Below are 24,824 nucleotides of genomic sequence, written 5' to 3'. Positions count from 1 at the left end.
AAAGGTGCCACGTGACCTGAAATGTTAGTCATTTGCCATCTTGCAGATCAGAGGGATGCCCTGTAGGAGAAAAATGTTGGTGTCTTCTTGAGCTGGATAGTTCCCCAGCTCCAGGGATCATCTGCCTGCCTTGGTGTATTAATAATGCACGGTGTGAGCTTGTGCCTTGACACAGATTTAGTTTAGTTTATTGTCATGTGTAGCGAGGTGCGATTGTAATCATGTACAGTCTGCTGACTGGATAGCACGCTTTATTTTTGTGTGCCATCCAGTCAGTGGAAAGAAGGCACATGATTACAATCCAGCCGTCCTCAACGTAGAGGTACAGGATAAAGGGAATAATGTTTGGTGCCAGATGACGTCCAGTCAAATCTGGTTAAAGATTGTCCGGGGTCTCCAATGAGGTAGAGGGTAGGTCAGGACCATAAATGCTTTGAGGGATAGGAAGGAGAGTATTTGATAGGAGCTCTCAGCTAGTGTTTCTGTATATCCCAGGATATCAGACTTGATGGATGGAAGGGATGGGGGGTCGGGCGCATGGGGCAGGAGGGGGTGTGGGATGGTGGTGGTGGTGTTGGTTTGGGCTGGTGAAGGTTGTAACTGCTTGCTGATGTGAGCAGAAGGCCTGTTTGGTGGAATTCTGATTTCCTTGTGGAGTACCACTGGGTGAATCTGTATTGTGTCTTGGTAATGCTAACAATTACAAGGGAAATAGCTGTTTCATGTGCAACAAGAATCATTGAAGAGACCATGACCAGTTGTACAGATTGTATAGATGTGTTCCTGCATGTTCCAGTTAACAATTTTATTCAATGATACCGTCATGACTGAGCTGAATTGAATGGTTAACTTGCTTTGTATTACAAAATATATGATGTACTGTTCAAAATAGTCAACCATTATGTGTTACCTGATCCAGTGGCTTTCCCTACCAGTACAACTTGGTGAATCCATCACTCTCCTGAATCAGCGACTGGTGTAATGAGTGAGGAATAGATATGTGGTGGTTGCTCAATAATACTTCATGCTTCAGTTGAAGGTTTAGAGTTTAGAGATACAGTGCTGAAACAGGCCCTTCGACACACCGTGTCTGCACTGCCCAACGATAACCCCATACACTAGCATTATCCCACGCACTAGGGACAAATTACAATTTTACCAAAGCCAATTAAATCTGCAAACCTGTACGTCTTTGGAGTGTGGTCTGAGCACCTGGAGAAAACCCACGCGGTCTCAGGTAGAATGTAAACACTCCGTACAGACAGCACCCATAGATTTGAAAAGGGGTCTCGGGTGCTGTAAAGCAACAACTCTACCGTCCCAATGAGCTCTTTACAAGGAAGTGAGCATTGATAACTGTACACTACCCAAACCATTCCACGTTGCTGACTGAGGATTTATTGATGGCAAGTGGATTGGGAGCAGGGAAAGGGATGAGAAGTACAATGTTGCTCTCCCTGGAACAGGAATTTGCTACAGACTTGCAGCACATGAGCAGGGCCTCTGGTCCATTTCTCTGTGTTCTTGTGTTCCTGTGCTGTGGAATTCCTGCATTGAGAACATATGAAGGTCATTCACATCCTAATCGACCTTCACTGCTTTATTTTCCCTACCTCCCCTTTAACATTTTGCTGATTAACTTAAAGTTGTGCCCTTTCATAATTGCCTTGCTTCATTGAGGTTGAATTGAATGATTGCTTTAATACATGACATCTACTGATTATTATTGGACAGTTTATGCAATCTTGGCATACTCCACAAGACCACGGACCATTGCTCCTTTTTGTTGGCTTTTAACTCACGGATTTGGCCTTCCCCTTAGTCCTGCAATTATTTCTCTCTCCCTCCCAAGTATACATTCAAATCCTTTTGAAACTAGTTGAATATTCACCACCCCATTTAAAAGGAAATGGACAGCAAGTAAGGGTGATCATTTTGTGGTTAAAATTGCAGAACATTATCAGGGTCCCCAGATGTTTCTTGCCTTCAACTTTATGCCAGGACTTGAAAAGGTTGTTAATAATTTCCACATGTAAGCTGCAGCAACACAGGCAAAATCCAGGAAAGCAAGACACAGGGCAGAGAAAGTGAGGAAGTCTCAGACACTGTGCTTCTTCTCTTGCCCTTTGTGAAGATCAGGTGAATTCATGATGGTGGAGGGGCTCATGGCTTTGGCACATCTGTCTTGTCCCATTGCTCCCAGTTTATTGAGTCTTGGCTGTGGCGTTCGAGGAGACCATGGTTGTGACAGACTTGACCCTCTTGCTGGCTTTTATGACCACCTGTGCCAGCTCCCCGACAAACAACCACACCTTGTCTTTGATATTTGCGAGGGATCGGGGAATGGGTCGTGGAAAAGTGTGCATGTACCTGATGCTGCCGGCAATGACACCAACGCCGCAATTTCCTTCAGTGGTCAATGCCTTCATGGATGTAACAACTTCTAGGTAAGAAACAAGGAACTACAGATGCTGGTTTACAAGAGAAGACAGAGTGTTGGAGTAACTCAGCGGGTCAGGCAACATCTCAGGATGATGTGAAGGGGCGTCCCAAAAAAAATGTTGCCTGTCCATGTTCTACTGAGATGCTGCCTGATCTGCTAAGCTACTCCATGTCAACTTCTAGGTAAGTTTCTGCTTGGAAGAAGCACTCCATCTACAAACCTGCACATGTTCCTGACTCTGGATCTGTTCATGGATGCGGTCCATGACTCGAGTCTGGCTACACTCCCAATAATGCACGAATAGCGACTCGGGAGATAACAAGCCTGTGCTCACTGGAGTTTAGAAGGATGAGGGGGTACCTCATTGAAACTCACTGAATAGTGAAAGGTCTGGATACTGTGAATGTGGAGAACATGTTTCCACGAGTGGGAGATTCTAGGACCAGAGGCCATAGCCTCAGAATAAAGGGATGTACCTTTAGAAAGGAGATGAGGAGGGTGGTGAATCTGTGGAATTAATTGTTACCGAGGGCGGCGGAGGCCAAATCAATGGATATTTTTGGCAGAGATTGACAGATTCTTGATTAGTACGGGTATCAGGGGTGATGGGGAGAAGGCATGAGAATGGGGTTGAGAGGGAAAGATAGATCAGTCATGATTGAATGGCGAAGTAGACTTGATGGGCCAAATGGCTCCAAGAATTTATGAACTCATGAATTCATAGCGTGGATCTGCGTTACCTGTATCCTTGTATCGACCATCGGCCTCCGCACATTTCCAGCGCTTCTCCTGCTGAATGTAATTAGCTCCACAGATCACATTGGTGAATACACCCTTCTTCATTCTTGTGTGAGGAGGGTATTTGTTGGGAAGCTGTTTACCCCTGGTAAGTGGGACACGGTCCGAGAATGCCAATGAAGGACTTTTTTTACCCACAGTGAGATCTTGCAATGTAGGAAGCACTGCCTGGAAATATGGTGGAAATGGACCCTGGAACTGTCAAAAGCATTAATACATTAGATGGGGGAAAATGAAAAGCTTGTCTCTTGAAAGAACTGACTGTTGAGTCCAAGGAGATATCACTGTAATGATGGGCCAAATGCTCTCCATTGCTAATTTACAATGTTTTTCACCAGCTTTTGAAAGGTACTGCATTGAGACTTTTTAGACTGCGACTGTATAAATATCACTCACTGTTAGTGGACTTTTTACTGAAGCGGTTTATTGGTGACGATGACTTTTTCGCAACTTGACCATATTCTCCTCCCTCCTTTGGGCTTTGATGCCTGGAAACTGTTTGTGTAACCAGCTGCTCAATGTCATGCAACCTACGAGAAGGTGAGGCTGTTTCCTTCTGGGTTATAGGAAGGAACTGCAAATGCTGGTTTAAACCGAAGATAGACACAAATTACTGGAGTAATGCCCCTGTCCCATTTAGGAAACCTGAACGGAAACCTCTGGAGACTTTGCGCCCCACCCAAGGTTTCCGTGCGGTTCCCGGAGGTTGCCGGAAGTTGCAGGTAGTGGAAGCAGGTAGGGAGACTGACAAAAACCTCCGGGAACCGCACGGAAACCTTGGGTGGGGCGCAAAGTCTCCAGACGTTTCCGCTCAGGTTTCCTAAGTGGGACAGGGGCATAACTCAGCAGGACAGGCAGCATCTCTGGATAGAGCGAATGGGTAACGTTTTGGGTCGAGACCCTTCTTTAGACCGAGTTACTCCAGCAATTTGTGTCTTCCTTCTGGGTTATCCCTGGCCGTCAGAATGGCATTTGGATGGAGATGTAACTTCCGCTCTCCCGGTATGTCATGACCACCCCTCAACCCTCCCCCCCCCCCCCCCCATCAACATCAGCACTGCTTACACCTCCACCAGCTCCCCCCACTATCAGCGCAGAAGAAGGGAATGTGACTGGCAGGCACCTCCAGGCCTTGGAGCTGAATGACCTTGGGGCTGACTGCCAATTGCTCAAAAATGTCAGCTTCCAGCCAGCAAAACCTCTTCTCATCCAGCAAGCATAAACTTTGTTGCTATTTTTTATTCCTCCCCCTTTTTTGTTGTATCAGTGGTTCTCTCCTTTTGCTTTTGCACCGAAACTCATTATCTCAGTATCTTAATTTAAAAATAATAATTTGTGCACAGTGTTATCTTTTTGCACTTTGATAAAGGCAAGTCTGAATCTATTTGTCACCTTGTTTTTAGACGTGATACTTTACTTTGGACTTTAGACTATAGATTTAGCGTGGATCCAGGTCCTTAACTCCGAAGCTGGGCTAGACTCCTATATGTATGGACTTGGAGGCAACGATAACACTCATAAGATTGAGAATTAGTCAATCCACTACTCCGCAGCTGGTAGAGCTGATGTCTCATGGCGTCCGAGACCCGGGTTCAATCCTGACCTCGGATGCTGTCGGTGTGGAGTTTGCACGTTCTCCCTGTGACCTCGTGGGTTTCCTCCGGGTGCTCCGGTTTCCTCCCACATCCCAAAGACATGGGGGTTTGTAGGTTAAATGTGTTCTGTAAATTGTCCCTGATGTGTAAGGGATGGATGAGCAAGTGGGATAACATAGAACTAGTGTGTGAATGGTTGATCAATGGTGAGCATGGACTTGGTGAGTCGAAGGCCATGTTTCCATGCTGTACCTTTCAATTCAACACTGAAAGTCAGCTGGGAGATATGTGAGCGGTAATATATCTTCAATTTCTTGTGTAGGAAGGAACTGCAGATGCTGGTTTAAACTGAAGATAGACACAAATGCTGGAGCAACTAAGCGGGACAGGCAGCATCTCTGGAAAGAAGGAATGGGTGATGTTTTAGGTCAAGGTCACCCATTCCTTCTCTCCAGGAATGCTGCCTGTCCTGCTGAGTTACTCCAGCATTTTTTATCCAATTTCGTCTTTCTCTGCTTGTGCCAAGTGACTAAGATCAGCAGTGAATCCAATTACTTTGCAAACATGAGCCTCCTTTATAATTTTTCATTGTCCCATCAACCTTCCTGCTTATTGGTCCTGATCCACACTGAATCTTTTTAACAATCCTTTTTGATTCAGAGTCACACAGGGTCGAAACAGGCCCTTCGGCCCAACTTGCCCACAACATCCCATCTACACTAGTCCCATCTGCCTACGTTTGAGCCATATCCCTTTATGTCTGTCCTATCCATGTACCTGTCTGAATGTTTCTTAAAATGTTACGATAGTCCCTGCCTCAACTACCTCCTCCGGCAGCTCATTACATACACCCACCACCCTCTGTGTGAAAAAGTTACACCTCAGGTTCCTATTAAATCTTTCCACCCCAGTGTCCTCTGGTTCTCAATTCACCTCTCTGTGCAACTACCTGATTTTTTATTTTTTTTTAGTTTTGTGATACAGTGCGGAAACAGGCCCTTCGGCCCACCGGGTCCGCGCCGACCAGCGATCCCCACACATTAACACTATCCTACACCCACTAGGGACAATTTTTATATTTACCAAGCCAATTAACCTACAAACCTGTACGTCTTTGGATGTATTCCTATTCCTCTCGATTTTGTACATGATCCCTTCCCAATTTACACACCCCTTGATAACAAACAGGCCCACGATTGAAGGGTAGCCATCATGGGGAGTTGGGCTCAGACGTTAATGGGGCTGGTGCTCACATTCACGAGTCAGCAAAGATCGAGGAGAAGCCTAGTAAGAACACGATGGGGGAGAAAGGATATGCTAATAGAGTGAAATTAAACAGAACCGTGAATAGACGAAAGATGGACACAAAGTGCTGGAGTAACGCAGTGGGTTCAGGCAGCATCTCAGGACCTTTCTCAAGTTGGATCTCACCCGAAACGTCATCCATCCTTATTTTCCAGAACTGCTGCCTAACTTGCTATTTCTAGCAGAGACCAGTTGGACTGAATGGCCCATACACGGCAAAAGTTTTATGCCAGCGGATTTTAAAATATTTGATGTGTTTCTTTTTAGACAAGTGAAATCTGCCGTTCAAAGGAATAAGACATGGTGATTGGGACTCTTGTCAGTACAATGTGAAAAAATCTCAACATTTACTTACTAGGTGACCTTTACGGCAAACTTCACTGAAGTTCTCACTGCTGAGAAGTTGTTACTCTCTTATTCCCAGACTTACCTTCTCTTTCATTACCTAAGTGAGGCCACGCAGAAATGTGAAGAACAGCAACTTGGGTAGCTTATAACTCAACATTTCCTTCTCTAAATTTAAGTGATGCCCCCCGCCTCCCCTCCCCCACCCACCTAAGCCTACATTTTCCCCATCTCTCACCACCCTAGTCACCTACTCCTTTTCTCTCCGTATGTTCATCTCCCATCACCAAGTCGCATATTTCCTTTAATTTCCCTCACCCACCCCATCCCTCGTTCTGACTTTATATTCCACTCCTCTTCTTTGCTATCTTAGTTTAGTTTGGGGATACAGCTTGGAAACTAGCCCCTCAGCCCACCGAGTCCCCGCCCACCAACGCTTACATGTTCACTAGTTCTATGTTAGCCCAGTTTCGCATCCTGCACACTAGGGGGCAATTTACAGAAGACAATTAACCTACAAATCCGCACGCCTTTGTAATGTGGGTGGATACCGCAGCACCCGGAGAATAGCCACGCGGTCACAGGGAGAATGTACAAACTCTGTGCAGACATCACCTGTAGTCAGGATCGAACCCGGGTCTCTGCCGCTGTAAGGCAGCAATTCTACTGCTGTGCCACCGTGCCACTCACCAACGCCCTTTTATCCCCTTTTTATCTCTAGCCTTTGTCACTCCACCCATCTGTCATTCACCACGTTCCCTTGTATCCACCTATCACTTGCCAGGCTTTGCTCTGCCCCCCTCCTCCCTTTTACCTCTCTACTCCAATCAGACCAAAGAAGTGCCGAAGATAGGCACAAAACGCTGGAGTAACTCAGCGGGTCAGGCAGCCTCTCTGGAGAAAAGGAATAAGTGATCTTTCGATTCGAGGCCCTACTTAAGACTGAGGGCCACGGGACAGGGAAACCAGAGGTATGCAAAGCAAAGCAAAATATGAGGTGCTGTTCCTCCAATGTGTATGTGGCCTCCAATTTAGAGTGGAAAAGGCCCAGGACAGAATGGTCAGAATGGGAAGGGGAGCTAAAATGTTTGGCAGCCGGGAGTTCACGTAGGTCACGGTGGACTGAGCATAGGTGTTCAGCGAAACTTCTTCTGTCCATTCCCTCCATGGATGCAGCTAGACCCAACGAGTTCCTTCAGCCTTTTGATTTTTCTTTTGCACATGATTGCAGCTTCTGCAGTCTCTTATCTCGTATTTGTTACTCTCCCATGCTGGATAATAGGTGTAGAATTGTACTTCACAAGAAGAGGCCGTTTGGCCCATTATGACTGTCTGTGAAAGACCTATCCACTTGGCATGTCATCTCTTCTTCTCTCGACCACACAGCATCTTTTCAATTCCCAATTCCCTTTTATTTCAAAAGTTGCTTTCAAATCTCCTTCCAACTTTCTTTCAGGCAGTTGTTACAGATCATATCACGCCATTGTGTAATACCCCACAGTGTCCATGGGATCTTTCACTAGATAGTTCTGCCTTTTAGTAACCTTCCCCCACCTTTCCCTTCTGCACTACCCCCCCCCCTCAATGGTAAATGCTTCTCGGTATTCAATCTATCAAGCCCCCTTTGCATAATGGAACATCTTGTCCAGGCCGTAGTAATCCTCTGCCCATATTACAGCCCTAGACGTTAAGAGGCAGTGCAGTGGCAAGGTTAAGATGGTCTGTTTTGAGCAGTATTACACAAGGAATTACACAGTGCACAGAGGCAATGCAGAGAGGGAGCTCTTTGTTCTGTCTTCAGAATAAACGCATTGTGCACCTCAGACAATTAACTCTTCTATTGACTGCTGTCTTTTAAAGCTGCTGCAGTTCTTCCGGCCCCCCCCCCCCCCCCCACCCCCACCGCCTCCAACCCCACCACCAACCTTTCCCTCTGTGTCACGGTCTCTTTTCACAGCCTCGCCGCACGGAACTGAAAAGTCACCAATAATAGGGGTGAAGATCAACATTGTTCCCGTTTTGGCGTTTTTCTTCTCCTCGTAACAGTGAATTTGTCAATCAGATCTGAAAGGCAGAAAAGGAGCTTTGAATTTTGATCGCTGGGAGCTGGAGAGGCTCCCAGCTGCATGCGTAGGCAGCCTGTGGGGTGGAAGGGCCGCTCGCCACAATTGCACAGCCTACACTGGGATGTGTGTCGGGAGTGGGGGGTGGGCAGCATCTTTGAGACAGTACCGCTTTATCCGACTGCACCTGCGGAAAGCAAGGGGGGGGGGTGAAATATTTCCACCCCCCCACCCCTTCACTTCTGTTCTGAAGCTTATGAATTTTGTACCTCGAAGCTCAAGTGAGAGACAATAACCTACATACTTCAGTAAGCAAGAGTTGGCAGTGAGAGGCATGTTTACTGTACAATTTTCTTTTACTAAAATAACATTTTGAGTGTAGATTGTCTGAATGTCTGGTGTGCTACACAAGTGCTGCTAGCATTTATTAAGGCCCGCAGTCTGAACCCTGCAACAAATGCTGTCTCTCTCATTTTGATCTTGCTCATTCATCAAGTTTGCGTTTATTTTAAATCCAATATATTTTCCTGCTTTTTGTTTTCTGATTCTCATGAATCAGAGCGGAAATCACTGGATGGCATGTCAGTAAAGGAAGCCCCTGGATTCCCATTTTTCTCTTTCCCTCCTCGGATTTGGGATCAAGCTTCAGTGTCAGACACTTATTCCTGACTAGATCAGTTGTGCGTCATGTCTAGTACTGTACTCTCGAGTACCCACCTAAATAGATTGGGTAGATGCACAGAATCTTTCACCCAGAGTTGGGGAATCAAGAACTAGAGGACATAGGTTTAAGGTGAGGGGGGGAAAATAATTAATAGGAAGCTGCGGGGCAGCTTTTTGACACAAACGGTGGTGGGTGTTTGGAACGAGCTGCCGGAGGAGGTAGTTGAGGCTGGTACTATCACGACATTTAAAGAGAAATTGGACAGGTACATGGATGGATAGGATAGGTTTGAAGGATGTGGGCCTAACACAGGCAGATGGGACTAGTGTAGGTGGGACATGTTAGTCGGCATGGGCATGTCTATAATCCTGACTGCAGGTGTAGCCTGCATGGAGTTTGCACGTTCTTCCCGTGACCATGTGGGTTTTCGCCGGGAGCTCTCGTTTCCTCCCACATTCCAAAGTCATACAGGTTTGTGTGTAAATTTGGCTTCATAAAAATTGTAAATTGCCCCTAGTGTGTAAGACACTGCTCGTGTATGGGGGATCGCTGGTCAGCGCACACTCGGTGGGTCATATCTCTGAAATAAACAATCTATGACTCTATGCTGCCATGGAGCATTAGTGCCATCAAGCAGGGTTGGCCGGCAAGGCTTGGACATCATGACTCAGTGTTGTCATGTTTAGAAAACATGGCCGAGGCAATGCCCACCAAGAATGGGATAGTTTGGTTTAGTTTGGAGATACAGCACGGAAACAGGGTCTTCGATCCACCAAGTCCGCATCGACCAACATTCCCCACACATTAACACTACCCTACACACACTAGGGACAATCTACGCATACAACAAGCCAATTAACCTACAAACCTGTATGTCTTTGGAATGTGGGAGGAATCCGAAGACCTTGGAGAAAACCCACGCGGTCACAGGGAGAACGTACAAACTCCGTACAGACAGCACCCGTAGTCAGGATCGAACCCGGGTCTCCGGCGCTGTAAGGCCGCAACCCTACCGCTGCGACACCATGGCCGCCTTGGAGTAGAGTGAATGAACAATACTGTCAGATAGTGTTAAGCAAAGGGCAGGTTCGCTCTCCAGTAGATCTGTGTATAGGAGCATACACATGTGTTACAGCCACTTGGCTTGACACCTGCTGTCCTTCATAAATCGACACAAGTCCAGATGTCTTCAATCATTAATTTTCATACATCTGCAGCAAGTTGCAGCGCTAGTGTGTTTTAAGGAAACATTTTCAAAATTGCCATCTCGTTGCTGTTCCGATCTATACATAATCATTTGTAGAACAGAATTGCAGATGCTAGTTTATACCGAAGATAGACACAAGGTGCTGGAGTAACTCAGCGGGTCAAGCAGCATCTCTGGAGAAAAAGGATGGATGACGTTTTGGGTCAGGAGTCTTCTTATAAATAATCATTGTTGGGATAAACCGAAGGTAGACAAAAATGCTGGAGAATCTCAGCGGGTGAGGCAGCATCTATGTAGTGAAGGAATAGGCGACGTTTCGGGTCGAGACCCTTCTTCAGACTGATGCCGGGGGGGGGCGGGAAAATGAAAGGAAGAGGCGGAGACAGTGGGCTGTGGGAGAGTTGGGAAGGGGAGGGGATGGAGGCAGAAAGCAAGGACTACCTGAAATTGGAGAAGTCAACGTTCATACCGCTGGGGTGTAAACTGCCCAAACAAAATATGAGGTGCTGCTCCTCCAATTTGCGCTGGGCCTCACTCTGGCCATGGAGGAGTCCCAGGACAGGAATGTCAGCTTCGGAATGCGAGGGGGAGTTGAAGTGCTGAGCCACTGGGAAATCAGGTTAGTTAGTGCGAACTGAGCAGAGTTGTTGGGCGAAGCGACCGCCAAGCCTGTACTTGGTTTTGCCCATGTAGAGAAGTTGACACGTGGAACAGCAGATGCAATAGATGAGGTTGGAGGAGATGCAGGTGAACATCTGCCTCACCTGGAAAGACTGCTTGGGTCCTTGGATGGAGTCGAGGAGAGGGGGGGGGGGGGGAGTAAAGCGACAAGTGTAGCATTTCCTGCAGTTTATTGCAAAATAAAGTCCAGTTAAATCCGATCAAAGGGATTCCAAGGGTCTCTAATGAGGTAGATAGTAGCTCAGACTGCTCTCTGGTAGTTAATAGGATTATTCAGTTGCCTGATAACAGCTGGGAAGAAACTGTCCCTGAATCTGGAGGTGTGCGTTTTTGCATTTCTATACCTCTTGCCAGATGGGTGTTAATAGGCATTGGCTTTGCATTGTTCCATTGAGTTCCATGGTCATCCAAATGGGGGGAGATGTCAACTGAGCTCCTAGTTTGCTGTCACTTGTTGTATTCTTACGCATTATCTCACATCAAGACTACCCTGTTGTGCTCAACTAAGAATAAAACAGAATTAGTACAATGTTTCTGAGCATTGCTTTTCCAAGTCATTTCCAAACATCTTGGAAATGCATGAAACTTGCTGGGAACGAGCAAAAAGATAAAAAGCAAAGTGCTGGAGGAACTCAGCAGGTCAGGCAGCATCTGTGGAGGGAATGGCAGGTGACGTTTCCAGTCGGGGCTATTTTTCAGTTTTGATCGGGGTCAGCTGACGGTCACTTTTAAGTTCGCCCGCCCCCATGTATCTGGTGGAAGGAAGATGATTAGCCCTGACGTGTCTGAGCTCCACTGCCATAAGTGGCCCTCTGTCACTGAGCGGGGAGCGTTGCCATTCTGCTTCTGAGCTCTGCAGGGAGTAATGAGGAAGAGCAAACCACATTAAGTAAAACTGCTGCTACCATGATGTCGGGGATAATGCGCCAATGTTGTCTCAGTTGCTCAGTGTAATTTTAAAAAAAGGAACCGTAAATGCTGGTTTATTCCAACTATAGACACAAAATGCTGGGGTGACGCAGCAGGTCAGGCAGCATCTTTGGGGGAAATGACTAGGAGACATTTCAGGTCGGGACCCTTTTTCAGACTCAGTTGTTCAGTTCTATAATAGCAACTTCCTATCATGGCAGAGGACAACACTGGTAAATAATCCCAATGGTCCCGCATATAATCTCATAGTCAAGCACTGAACGGTCTGAGCCAGTGTTAGCAACGCCGCCACTATCCCTGTAGACGTCAGAAACATTGACACATGGGCTTCGCAGAGTTCACTATGTGTTTTCATATACAGGGACTTGTTTGTGCCTTGAGATCATGATCTCAAAGGTTGCAGCATCTGGTATGCAACAAGTCTCAGGTCTGTGGATATTTATCTTCCATTAAATAGCAGAGATAAAAATGATCAGTCACGACAAAATGCTATTATTAAGCAACAGCAGATGCCGTGTGCAATTTCCACAATATTGTTGGAATATGACTTGGAACTGCACCAACACTCAATCGAGTGCCATTTTAGGTTCCAGAATGGAATTAGCGTTACGTGGAGAAACAAGGAACTGCTCAATGGTAGTCCAAATGGGGAGAGATGTCAACTAGGGTGCCAGATTGCTGTCACTTGTTTTGTACTTGCATAGTTAAAAATTCCCCATTTTCTTGTATCAAGCCAACCCTGTCTGTCTGAATAGAACAAAATAAGTGAAATGATTCTGAACATTGATACTGGCTTACAAAAAAAAAACCCAAATGCTGGAGGAACTCAGCGGGTCAAGCAGCATCTCTGGACAACGTGGGTAGGTGATGTTTCCCATCCATGTTCATAGATGACCAAACATCACTTATCCATGTTCTCCAGGGATGCTGCCTGGCCCGTTGTGTTACTTTAGCACGATGTGTTATTTTTAGCATGAGTAAAGGTCAGACAGTTCTTTCTGTTTTGCATCACCTCCATTATAGCAGATAATAGACATCCCAAACTCTTTGGTATTCACAAGCAGAATTATTCGTTGTCTACTTGTTGAAGGGCCTGGATTTTCTTTGTTTATAGTAAGGCAGTGGCTTGATATTGTGTGTTCACCGAGTTGTGTTTGAATATTTCTGAACCTTCTGTTTGTCAAGCTAGGTGTGGCAGTCATTTTGTGTTGATCGCTGACACATGTGGATGAGATGGCTGCTGTACAAATACATATTTTGGCTTGAGTGTGAATTGCCCAATCTCATAGATGTTTTAGGATTCTGGTGTAATTTGTGAGCATTATTCGGGAAAGATAGATGTTGGTTATTAAAGCAGTTACATCAGATGCTCAGTGGCACAGCTTGTAGAGCCGCTGCTTTACGGCACCAGAGACCACAGGTTCGATCCTGATTTGGATGCTTACTGTGTGGAGTTTGCATGTTTTCCCTGTGACCATGTGGGTCCCCCCCCAGGTGCTTTGGTGTCCTCTCACATCCCAAAGATGGTTAATTGGCAGTTGAAGAGAATGCATGGAGAGTAAAACAAATGAGGTTGACGTGGTATTAATGGTTGATGGTTCACACAGACCTGATGGCCTAAGGGCCTGTTTCCATGCTGCATGTCTAGAAAAATTCAGTTAGTGAGTCATAGAATCATAGAGTGCTGCAGTGTGGAAACAGGCCCTTCGACCCAACTTGCCCACACCGGCTAACATGTCCCAGCTACACTACTCACACCTGCCACACGTTTGGTCCATATCACTCCAAACCTCGAGTTCTTAAACAAAAATCTCTAAACAACTCACAACAAGAAATTAACGCCTGAACAAATCAGATATTGGATGGAATCCTTATATATTTAAAGCATTTTGTGGGAAACAGGATACCTTCAATGAAATATACATTCCAGTGATAATCCTGCTTGCAACAACAGAATTAAAAAAAAAAAAATATTTGTATTTATTAGTACAGTAAATTACAGTAGTACAAGCCAGATATATCTTATTACATTTATTGTACCGCTTCATTTGTTAAGTTTTAAGGAAGGATAGAAATAAAGAAAGTAGAGAAAGTGAGAGAAAGAAAGTTGTGTTAGTGTAAAAGAGTGATCCAAAAAAAAAAACCCATTAGTTAGAGAAAATAATTAAGAAATAGACCCTAGAAAAGAAAGAAGGAAAAAGAAAAAAAAAAACAAAAGCTCTATTATAAAAACAGCGCAAAAGGGATATACCAACTTCGTATTTTTCCTCCCCCCTTACCAGATCCTGACACCATTTCTTTTTTGAAGTACTGATGCACCTTATTCTTGTAGTAAGTCGATAAATGCAGACCACGTCTTTGGGAAGTGGTCTGATTTGCCTGCAAGGAGGAGTCTCATATCTTCCAGGTGTAATGTTTCAAACATATTTGAAATCCACATATTTATTGTTGGTATAGGAGCGTTCTTCCAGAATTTAAGTATAAGCTTTTTTCCCATTATTAGCCCATAATTAAATAGATTATTTTGAAACACATTTAGTTCAGGGCTACCTTCCATTGTTCCAAAGATAATCCATTCAGGTTTTGGTATCAGTTTTATTTTGAATAATTTTGTGAAGATTTCAAAAATTTCAGTCCAGAATCTTTGAATTTTTATACAAAAAACAAATGTGCGCCATAGTAGCTTCTTGAGATCGGCATTTATCACAAATAGGTGAGACGTTAGCAAAAAGTTTACTTATTTGGTTTTTGAATAGTATAATCTGTGTAAGATTTTGAATTGAATTAGAGTGTGTTAATCGAGCATTTATGCACATATTGTAAATGCTTATCCCACCTCTCTTTTGACATTTTTATAGCTAGTTCTTGTTCCCAGTAGACCCTGATTATAGAAATTAGTAGAATTTGATTATACTCTCCCAGAAATAATTTGCTTGAAACAACTTTTCCGAAAGACACTTTTTTCCCCTTCTCAAGTCATTCGGGCCTTTAACCCAGAAGAGAAGGCTTTTAACCCAACCCTGGTTTTATGGGCATTTAACCTAATTCTAGTAGAGCCTCTAACCCCAAAGGCACTTTTGCCCCCAGTGCCTGCTAGACTCTGTTCTACGATCTCGTTGGGACCCTTTCCCAAGCCTGCGAATGATCAATCTACTCCGACTAGCGAAGTGACGAAAACCGCACCATGGCGCCGATTTCTGCACTCGTGATCGGGAACAGCTCAACACCCTTAATTGCAAGCTTGTGTTTGGGGGTCCGTTGAGATCCTGGACGAGCCCACAATGTAAATACGCTCTTCTCAAGCTTACCCCCAGTCTAGTTCAGTCATAAACCACTGAGTCAAGCACTGGAACAATTAATCTTTATTCTTAGATTGAACAACAAATTCCTCTACACGATACCTAAACCACCACAGGTTTGATCCTTGTCTCTGCCTGACCAAGCCCTTCAGTCTCGTGCAAGCAGAAACACTCCAAAGGTCATGCAGTCCCCAGCGCACACTTCCAGAAAATCGGCAACGATATAAGATGGAAACGCCTTTTATAGGTCCACGAACCTTGAGGGGCCGAACTACATCGGGGTGGTCTCTTTACAATCCAATCAAACATATTAATTACATCAGTACATTATAGCGAGTTCCCCAAACCAATAACAGAGTCTCCCATACATTGTTTCTAGGAGAAGCTTCTGGAAGAAGTTAACTTAACTTGAAAAATGCAACATTTACCCTGGAACTCAAACAAACCTGCCAGGGTTTAATACTTTGGCCAATCAACAAACAGCAGGGTAACTGTCACAACATTATTTACAATTATTTACATTATTTACATTATTTACAATTCGTTTGCAGTAATCCAATCACATTAATGCATTTAAGTTTGTTTGCAGAGTTTTTATACGTTTTATCAATTAATAGAATTTATCAATTGAGGAGAACAGCTGAATCTTTCACCCTTACATATCACTCTGATGCTCAGACTGGTCGGTGCCATCCACAGCCTGTAAATTTCCACTGACAAAGGTTAAGCATTTCTGACAAATGCAGGGATCCTCAATTTTATGGTGTCTTTAATTTGGTCAATATTAACATTCCCCCATTTTATCATTTATGATAACCCTCATCATTAATGATAGCCTCGGAATACAATGTCGACTGCTTTACTCTAACAAATGTTCTAACAAAAAGATGTTGGTGTATTTTCCCAGAATTTCATCAAGCTTCCCGAGTTTTCGTGGCCGTAGTTTCATGATTCCCATCTGATGAGTCTTCACCTCTCGCGTTTTTGTGGGTGCTAATCCCATCCATCAATCTTGACAGTTCATCTGTGCTTGATCCATAATAGAGTAGAGTTCCTCAGAGAACCTGGGATGAAATCAATTAGCAATCCATACATTCACATACTTTTACAGTGATGGAGATGTACCCATGCATTCCTTCCATCCACTTTCACTGCTGTTGGAATCATTAGGAGAACTTGGTAATGCCCCTCCCAATGAACCTCCAATCCTTTCCTCATCCAATTCTTTATTCTTCAGTCTCCAGGTTTCACTTTAATGGGAGTTGCTAACGATGGCTTCTCCCTAAAGCTGATCTTACTCTAGAATGTGAATCCCTTAAGGCTCTGGTCAATGCTAGAATATAGTTGATCATCTCTGTAGTCATATGGTGGAAATTGATTATTTTCATCGTATTCTGGTTTCAAGGTGTTTTCCAGGGTCTATCATAAACAATTTCAGCTGGGCATAATCTAGATTTCCCTACAGACGTGACTCCCATCTGAAATAGGGTTATTGGGAGTAATTTGATCCATCCAAGTCCAGTCTCCACCTTCAATTTGGCTAATTTTGTTTTAAGGGTCTGATTTGCCCTTTCTACTAGTCCAACAGCCTGTGGTCGATAAGCACAGTGTAATTGCTGCTGGATCCCCAGCTGTTCACAAAATTCTTTATTGATTTGTCCAATAAAGTGTGGACCATTATCTGAACTAAGTCGAATGGGGATACCGAATCTAGGGACAATTTCTCTCATTAGCACCTTGACAACAGTAGCCGCTTTGTTCTCAAGGTTTGGGTAAGTTTTGATCCACCAGCTGAATACATCGACTATGACAAGTACATATTTATACCCCTGACATCTTTCTAATTCGATATAGTCCATCTGCAATGTCGCAACCGGACCCATAGGCAATGGTGTTTTTCCTCCTTCACATCCTATTCCTTTCCCTGGATTGTATTTCTGGCAGACCAAACAATTACTGCTTATCATCTGAGCTAAAGTTAGTAGTTTTGGATGCCACCAAGCACCCCTATTCTCCTGCACCACAATGGGTTGCATAGTGCACGCACTCTAGAACCCATACTGCTAATGAGTCTGTCATGCAAGTTTGCCCTGCTGGAGTGGTCGACAGTCCAGTCATACAATCCAGTACACACCCAAGTTGTCTCCATCAATCTTTATCTCCTTCAGTAGCCTCCTCCTGTAATCGAACAATTTTTTTGGATGGTTGGCATCAGTTTCTCCGAGGGGGACTTGTTAGTTATACTTTTAGTCTGCCTCATCGTTTCCCATGATACTTTCTTGGCTACTAAGTCGGCATTACGATTCTCAATATCCACTGGAGTCTGTCCTTTTGTGTGGGCGCAACATTTCATAACAGATTTGTCTGGGTAGCATCAAGGCCTTCAATAAAAAGCGGTGCTGGCTCGAAGGGCCGAATGGTTTACTCCTGCACCTATTGTCTATTGTATAATAAATCTGTCACCAATTGTTTATTTGAAATTTGTGTTCCTGCGGAAGTTAGAAATCCCCTATTTTTCCATAATTGCCCAAAATCATGCACCATTCCAAATGCATACTGAGAGTCAGTGTAAATATTTACTTTTAGATTTTCCCCAATAATACAAGCCTGAATTAAAGCGAATAATTCAGCTTGCTGCACTAAATAAGGAGACTCGAAGGCAGCTGCTTTTATAATTTCCGCTTTCTGGTCAACATTTGCATACCCAGACAATCTCTCACCCCATGGCCCAATAGTTGCGCTCCCGTCCACATATAATGTGATGTCAGCGTTCTCTATGGGTGCAGCCCTCAAGTCCTCTCTTACAGATGTTTCCTCTTCTATGACAAATAGACAGTCATGTCCTGCTTTTGATTGCTCTTCTGGGGGTGAAATAAGAAAGGAGGCTGGGTTAATCAATGTACAATGACTGAATTGCAATTTTGGATTGTTGAAACGATAGATCTCATGCATATTTTGGCGGGCCATTGTTAAGTGCTGGGTTTGAAGCTGCCCCAACAATGCCGATACCGAATGTGAACTGTACACTACAATCTCCAGCTGGAGTGTCAAATTAGCAGCTGATTGTAAACTATTGTATATTGCAGTTAAAATTTGAGTGTAAAGTAGATGTTCCCTGGCTACTGGATCTAATTTAGAGGAGTAATAGGCAACTGGTCTATGTCTATCCCCATGTTTTTGAGTCAGAACCAAAGTTGCACATTCAGGTAAAATGGTGCTGGAATAGAGCTGGAAAAGGTCGGTCATATAATGGTCTTCCTAACGCCGTGACTTGCATCGGTGATCTTTTTAAGTTTTCAAAGGCCTCCTGTGCTTTCTTTGTTCATTTAAATTCACCCTCCTTGCTGGTATAGGGTGTTAGCTCCTTGGTTTCCAGAGCTATGTTAGGGATCCAGGGTCTACAATAATTGACCATGCCAAGCCATTGCCTCGTATGTTTGGCTTCTTTTGGGGTTGGGAATTCGCAGATGGGTTCAAGTCTGCTTTTCTCCAGACTTCTTTCGGTGGCCGAAATTATAGTCCCTAAAAATTTAACTTTCTCATGGACCATGGGTACTTTTGATGGCGAGACTACATATACTAAATCAGCTAAATGGTTTAGCAGTTGCTCAGTATCTTTCCGATTACTGGACTCGTTTTTGGTAGCCACTAATAGATCATCGACATACTGCACTAATTTTGAACTTTAAAGTACTCAGTTGGAAAATAAAGTAGGCAAATTGATAAACCCTTGAGGCAATCTGGTCCAGGTTTATTGTTGGCCCCTGTAAGTGAAAGCAAACAAATATTGGCTGTCTTCGTGAAGAGGCAGAGAAAAGAATGCATGGTGCAAGTCAAATATTGATTGTTGGCCCCTGTAAGTGAAAGCAAACAAATATTGGCTGTCTTCGTGAAGAGGCAGAGAAAAGAATGCATGGTGCAAGTCAAATATTGAGAAGATTTTTGCTTCAGCCAGTATTTGGGCTAGGATATGGGCAGGGTTTGGCACTAGGAGCATGGAGCAGTTCCAAGTCTATATTATCCCTCCTTTCCCGATTTTGGAATGGCAAGAATAGGGGTGTTACAAATCGATTGGCACTTCACCAAAATTCCTTGTTCTAGCAAACCACAAATTAATTTGTCAATGCTGCTGATGGCCTGTAATTTTAATGATATTGTTGTATTGAAGGAAGTGTTGCCCCTTTCTGGAGAGCTACTTGGATGGGATTGATGTTCACGCATCCTACCTGAGCTGTGTCCTCCACCCACACTTGGGAGTCCACATACTCGCATACCTCACTCCCCAGATGATGAAATAAGCGAATAACAACTGCCATTGGGGCCTGATAAAATTCAACAACATATTGATTAGACAAATTTTGCTTTGGTAATTATTCGGGTCTGCCATGGTGATTGCCTTTCTTACCATCGTTCCCAGGTCTTTAGCTCTTGCTGGGTAATTCACCTTCCGGGTAATGTGAGGAGCAACTTCTTCAGTTCTTTTCCATAATTGTGCTGGTATTTTGGTGTATTCGGCAGCTCCATCTTTTCCCTCAACTAATGCCAACACTTCCACCTCCCAATCCTGTCCTTTCTGTGGTGTAAAGAAGGTTTCCAGCTCTTTATCCTTCCCACTCCTGTCGTAAGGCAGTGTAATGCGAAGTGGGGGTTCTTCGTCCAGATCTAAGGACCACCATTGAGGGGTCACTATGGAGTAACATTGCCGTAAGGGGGGTCACTACTATGCCTCTGTCGCCACATTCTATTTTTAATTGGAAAGCACAGAGCAAATCTCTAGCCATCAAATTGCAATCTAATCCGGTGGTTATCACAAATCTGTGTCTGATTGCCTTTCCGCCATATACTACTTCAACTGGCTCAGAGATGGGATACTGGCAAACTTGTCCTTGAAACCGGACAAGTTCTGAACTTCTTTTGATTCTGGGAGATTATAAATTGATTGAAGGGATGACATGGATGTGCCTGTGTCTACTAAGAAGGTGCAGGTGTTCCCTTCTAATTGTACAGACAATGTAGGTTCTTCGTCAGACTTGCATCCAGTCACCGTTAGGTTTGCTGATCATAGGCGTGTGAATGGGTTATTCTGGGGAAAAGGAGATTTCCCCCTTGATTCTTGATTTTTCTGCCAGTTCCCTCTGTGCTCTCTAGGATCCCATTGATCTCTCCATTTTTTTTAGTCTTCAAAATTTCTTCTGTGACCCCCTCTTTCGATCTTTGCTCTATTTGGGCACCCCCTACTCCAGTGACCTATCCCTCTGCAAGTATAACACTGGCCCACACCTGATGACCTGTATCTCCTTAAACTTGGTCTCTGGGGTACTGGCTCCAGGGCAGGTATCTCTCTGTGATATCGGTCTAGATATTCCTATACTCTAATTTTTCCCAATTCGTAATTTGCTGGTACTCTGTGGATCCATGATTCAGGATCAGATTTTGGCATTTCCTTTCTGAGTACATATTCGGTCTTTTGTTTTACTGCAGGCAGACTCTCCTGCTTCTTTATGTCCCTCCAGTGATACCTTACTGCCCTAGCCATTTGACTGGCACTATTTTCTGTCCAGTCCATGTTATTAGTTTTAATGTATTCCGCTACGTTAGTGAGAAGGCAATTCAATAAGATGCCACAATATTGTGGGGAATTTACTCCGATTCGATAATTTAAGTCACCCGATTGATCCATATATAATTCGGAGAATCGTTCTAAAAATTCATCTGCTCCCTCTCCCTTTTTTGGTCTTACATCTAGGATTCTGGCTAAGTCAATCGGCTTTTGAAGAGTGTTTGCAAGGGCCGTTAAAACAGCCTGTGCCCTTGCATTATTGTCCGCTATTATATTCGATAGAGCTTCGTGCGACAGCTGTCCTAAAATTGTTAGGAGTCTAGTATGTTCACTTGGGGTAATTATTTGCTGGATCACCGCCCATAGATCTCGGGAGTCTGCGTGGTAAACGCACATTGTCGTTCTTAGGTGATCCACAAAGGAAGCGGGTGATTTTCTGCGATCGGGTATTTGACTTAAAAAAGCCATCATCTCGTTGGGCTTCCATGGGTTATAGACTCTTATTGTACGGGGGTTATTTGCACTCACTGCATTGGCCGGATCAAAAGAAGGATTAGGCATTTGCCTAACAGGGAACTGTCTAAGGGTTGTTTGTTTAGTTTTTCTACTTTCTGCCATATCAAGATCTATCTTGGTTTCTTCAATTGTTGTCTCACCCCCAGATGTATCTTCCCCTTCACTAGGGGGTTCACGGTACCTCCTAAATGATTCCTTTTCCTCTCACTATTCGTTCAACTCGTCTAGGTTTAAGCTCGCAAGAATACCCTGGTTTTTGTACCCTTCCTCTACCTTCTTTATCATATAACCATATAACAATTACAGCACGGAAAACGCCAACCATCGGGTCCTCACGCTCGAGATTCACTGGTGCCCGTTTTCCTTTGGAAGATTTTCTTTTCCCATTTTTAATACTTTCAGGCTCCTCTCTCAATATGCCTGGAGGTTGGTATGCTTCAGCATCCTCTAATTCTATCCCCCGCTTCCAAGTTGCTTCCTTCCAACTTGCCAATCTTTCAGTGCCTCTACTTGCCTTCCGTTCCTCGTAATAATTTTTCCACAATCCAATTAATTCCCTTGCCTCTTCATTATCGTTGCATTGCTATATAATTTGCTCAATGTACTTCAATCCCTTCACTGTATCTACGCCACCTTCGGGAAATAATTCGCTCCCTAATTCTTTATTTAATACCCCAGAAAGATTTCTCAATTGTTCAGCTCTTTGTGGAAACTCGCTGCATATTACTTGTAACGGACTTTCAGAATCGGCAGTCATATCTCGATCCACGTGATTCCCCATTCTAATGGACAATGGAAGCAACTCCTAAGCCGCTCACACCTTCTTAACTATTTCCCCCTTACCTCAATCCCCGAGACTACCAAGATCGCTCCCGAACAATGGCCAACGGGTCCGAAACGCTAGTAGTCTCGCATCACTTTCAATACAATCGCACAATCAATCTTTCCAATCTATTCAATCGTACACCTGAATCTCTGCTCACACAATTCCACTCTACAATTTTAACAGTCCTCAATCATCTACGGATTAAGGTGCTCCAGGGAACAATCGACCACAATCAAACACGTTCCCGCAACCCGTTTCCTATACCCAGAGCAACCTCAATCTAAACACATCTATACAGCCGATTTAAACTATCACCATAACAGTGTATCTAACACTCGAAATTTAAATCAAAGGCAATACACGGTAAACACAATGCTATAGTGGCAGTCTTACATATACTTTATACACAACTTCGAAGTTTTATTTTAATACACAGAATTCTGACAAAATATGTGCACACTTTAAATTGTCCAGCACTTCAATATGAGATTCTGAATTTAGTGACTTTCAAATCGAAGAATTTCAAATCGCTCTGATCTGACTAATTAGCTTTTTGGTGGGGAACTCGACGTACGCTAATTCCAATTCAAATTTGTTTGGATATAGAATTCTCGAATTGATTAGAATATTTTCAACCAATCTATACTCTCACCACCGAGTGCCCTATGCCTTTACGAGGGTCCTCCCCTGTCTTTTCAGGGATATGGACACCTTAAACAGGCGTGGACTTTAACCAACATAGGCTCTCCCTATCAAAAAGGCGTCTTCCTTTCCACCTGCTTGGCACCGGGTGTCAGCGCGTAACCTCTTCACGCTGGCAGTCGATGCCGATCTTTGGAGCGCGCTTCCAATCTGCACTCCCAGCAATGACGCAGTGCTTAGCCGCTTAGCATTGTTACACCCAGGTCGTCTTGAAATATCCAGTCAATTGGATACCCGATCTGGGCAGGGTCTCGAACCTCTAGTTTTATTTTTTATGGAATAGTATTTTGTTTTTTGTGAGCAGCTGCAGCTACTAACTACGACCAGGTTTTACGGGCCTTTAACCCAGAGGAGAGGGCCTTTAACCCAACCCTAGTTTTATGGGGCTTTAACCCAATTCTCTAACCCCAAAGGCACTTTTGCCCCAGTGCTTGCTAGACTCTGTTCTATGATCTCGTTGGGACCTTTTCCCAAGCCCGCGAATGATCGATCTGCTCCAACTAGCGAAGTGATGAACACCAATGCGAAAACTACACTGTGGCGCAGATTTCTGCACTAGCGATCGAGATCAGCTCAACACCCTTAATCGCAAGCTTGTGTTTGGGGGTCCGTTGAGATCCCGGATGAGCCCCCAATGTAAATACGCTCTTCTCAAGCTTACCCCCAGTCTAGTTCAGTTAAAAACCACTGAGTCAAGCACTGGAACAACTAATCTTTATTTTTAGATTGAACAGCAAATTCCCCTATACGATACCTAAACCACCACGGGTTTGATCCTTGTCTCTGCCTGGCTGAGCCCTTCAGCCTCATGCAAGCAGAAACGCTCCAAAAGATCTCGCAGTCCCAAGCGCCCTTCCAGAAGATCGACACCAATCTAAGATGGAGCCACCTTTTATAGGTCCACGAACCTTGAGCGGCCGAACTACATAGGGGTGGTCTCTTTACAATCCAATCAAACATATTAATTACATCAGTACATTATTGACAGTTCCCCAAACCAATAACAGAGTCTCCATACATTGTTTCTAGGAGAAGCTTTTGGAAGAAGCTAACTTAACTTGAAAAATGCAACATTTACCCTGGAACTCAAACAAACCTGCCAGGGTTTAACACTTTGGCCAATCAACAAACAGCAGGGTAACTGTCATGCAACATTATTTACAATATTTACAATTAGTTTGTAGCAATCCAATCACATTGATGCATTTAAGTTTGTTTGCAGAGTTTTTATACATTTTTATCAATTATGGGGAAATGAGGAGAACACCTGGATCTTTCACCCTTACATATCACTCTGATGTTCAGACTGATTGGCGCCATCCAGAGCCTGTAAATTTCCACAGACAAAGTTTAAACAATTCTGACAAATGCAGGGATCATTTAATTTGGTCAATATTAACAGCCATCGTGGCAAGTGCTACTTCCTAATCACATACAAGGGGACCTAAACCCTCCCCAGTTCAGACAATCCAATAAGTACAGCAAATTTGGTATTGATTTATTATCGTCACGTGTACTGAGATGCAATGCAAAGAACTTTGTTTGCACCACGCTCCAATCAAATCTTACTCTGCAGACTACAAGGTAGTGCAAATAGAAAAATACCAGTGTGCAGAATAGAGTGGATCAGTGTGAGAGCGCAGATAGACACAAATCATCTGGAGAGATGCTGCCTGACTTGCTGAGTTACTCCAGCACTTTGTGTCTATCTTTGTTATAAACCAACATTTACAGTTCTTTGTTTCTCCAGAGTTATAGCATTACAGATACAGAAAAAGTGAGGTGTTTTCTTTCTTGGCCACAGCTTCAACGTGGTTAATCCAGGATAAATGTTGGTTATGATTATGCCTAGGAACTAGAAGCTGTTGACCATCTGCAGTTCAGTATCAT

At 44.0% G+C, this 24,824-nt stretch overlaps 1 protein-coding gene across 5 annotated transcripts in view; it reads left to right on the top strand.

The window, feature by feature from the left end:
- Positions 1 to 24,824, top strand: part of smoc1 (SPARC related modular calcium binding 1) — a 199,255-nt gene that overhangs the window by 47,754 nt on the left and 126,677 nt on the right. The window lies entirely within an intron of this gene.

This window comes from Amblyraja radiata, chromosome 9 (genome assembly GCF_010909765.2).
Source record: "Amblyraja radiata isolate CabotCenter1 chromosome 9, sAmbRad1.1.pri, whole genome shotgun sequence".
NCBI classification, from domain to species: Eukaryota; Metazoa; Chordata; class Chondrichthyes; order Rajiformes; family Rajidae; genus Amblyraja; species Amblyraja radiata.
This window is presented reverse-complemented; position numbering and strand designations above follow the sequence as displayed.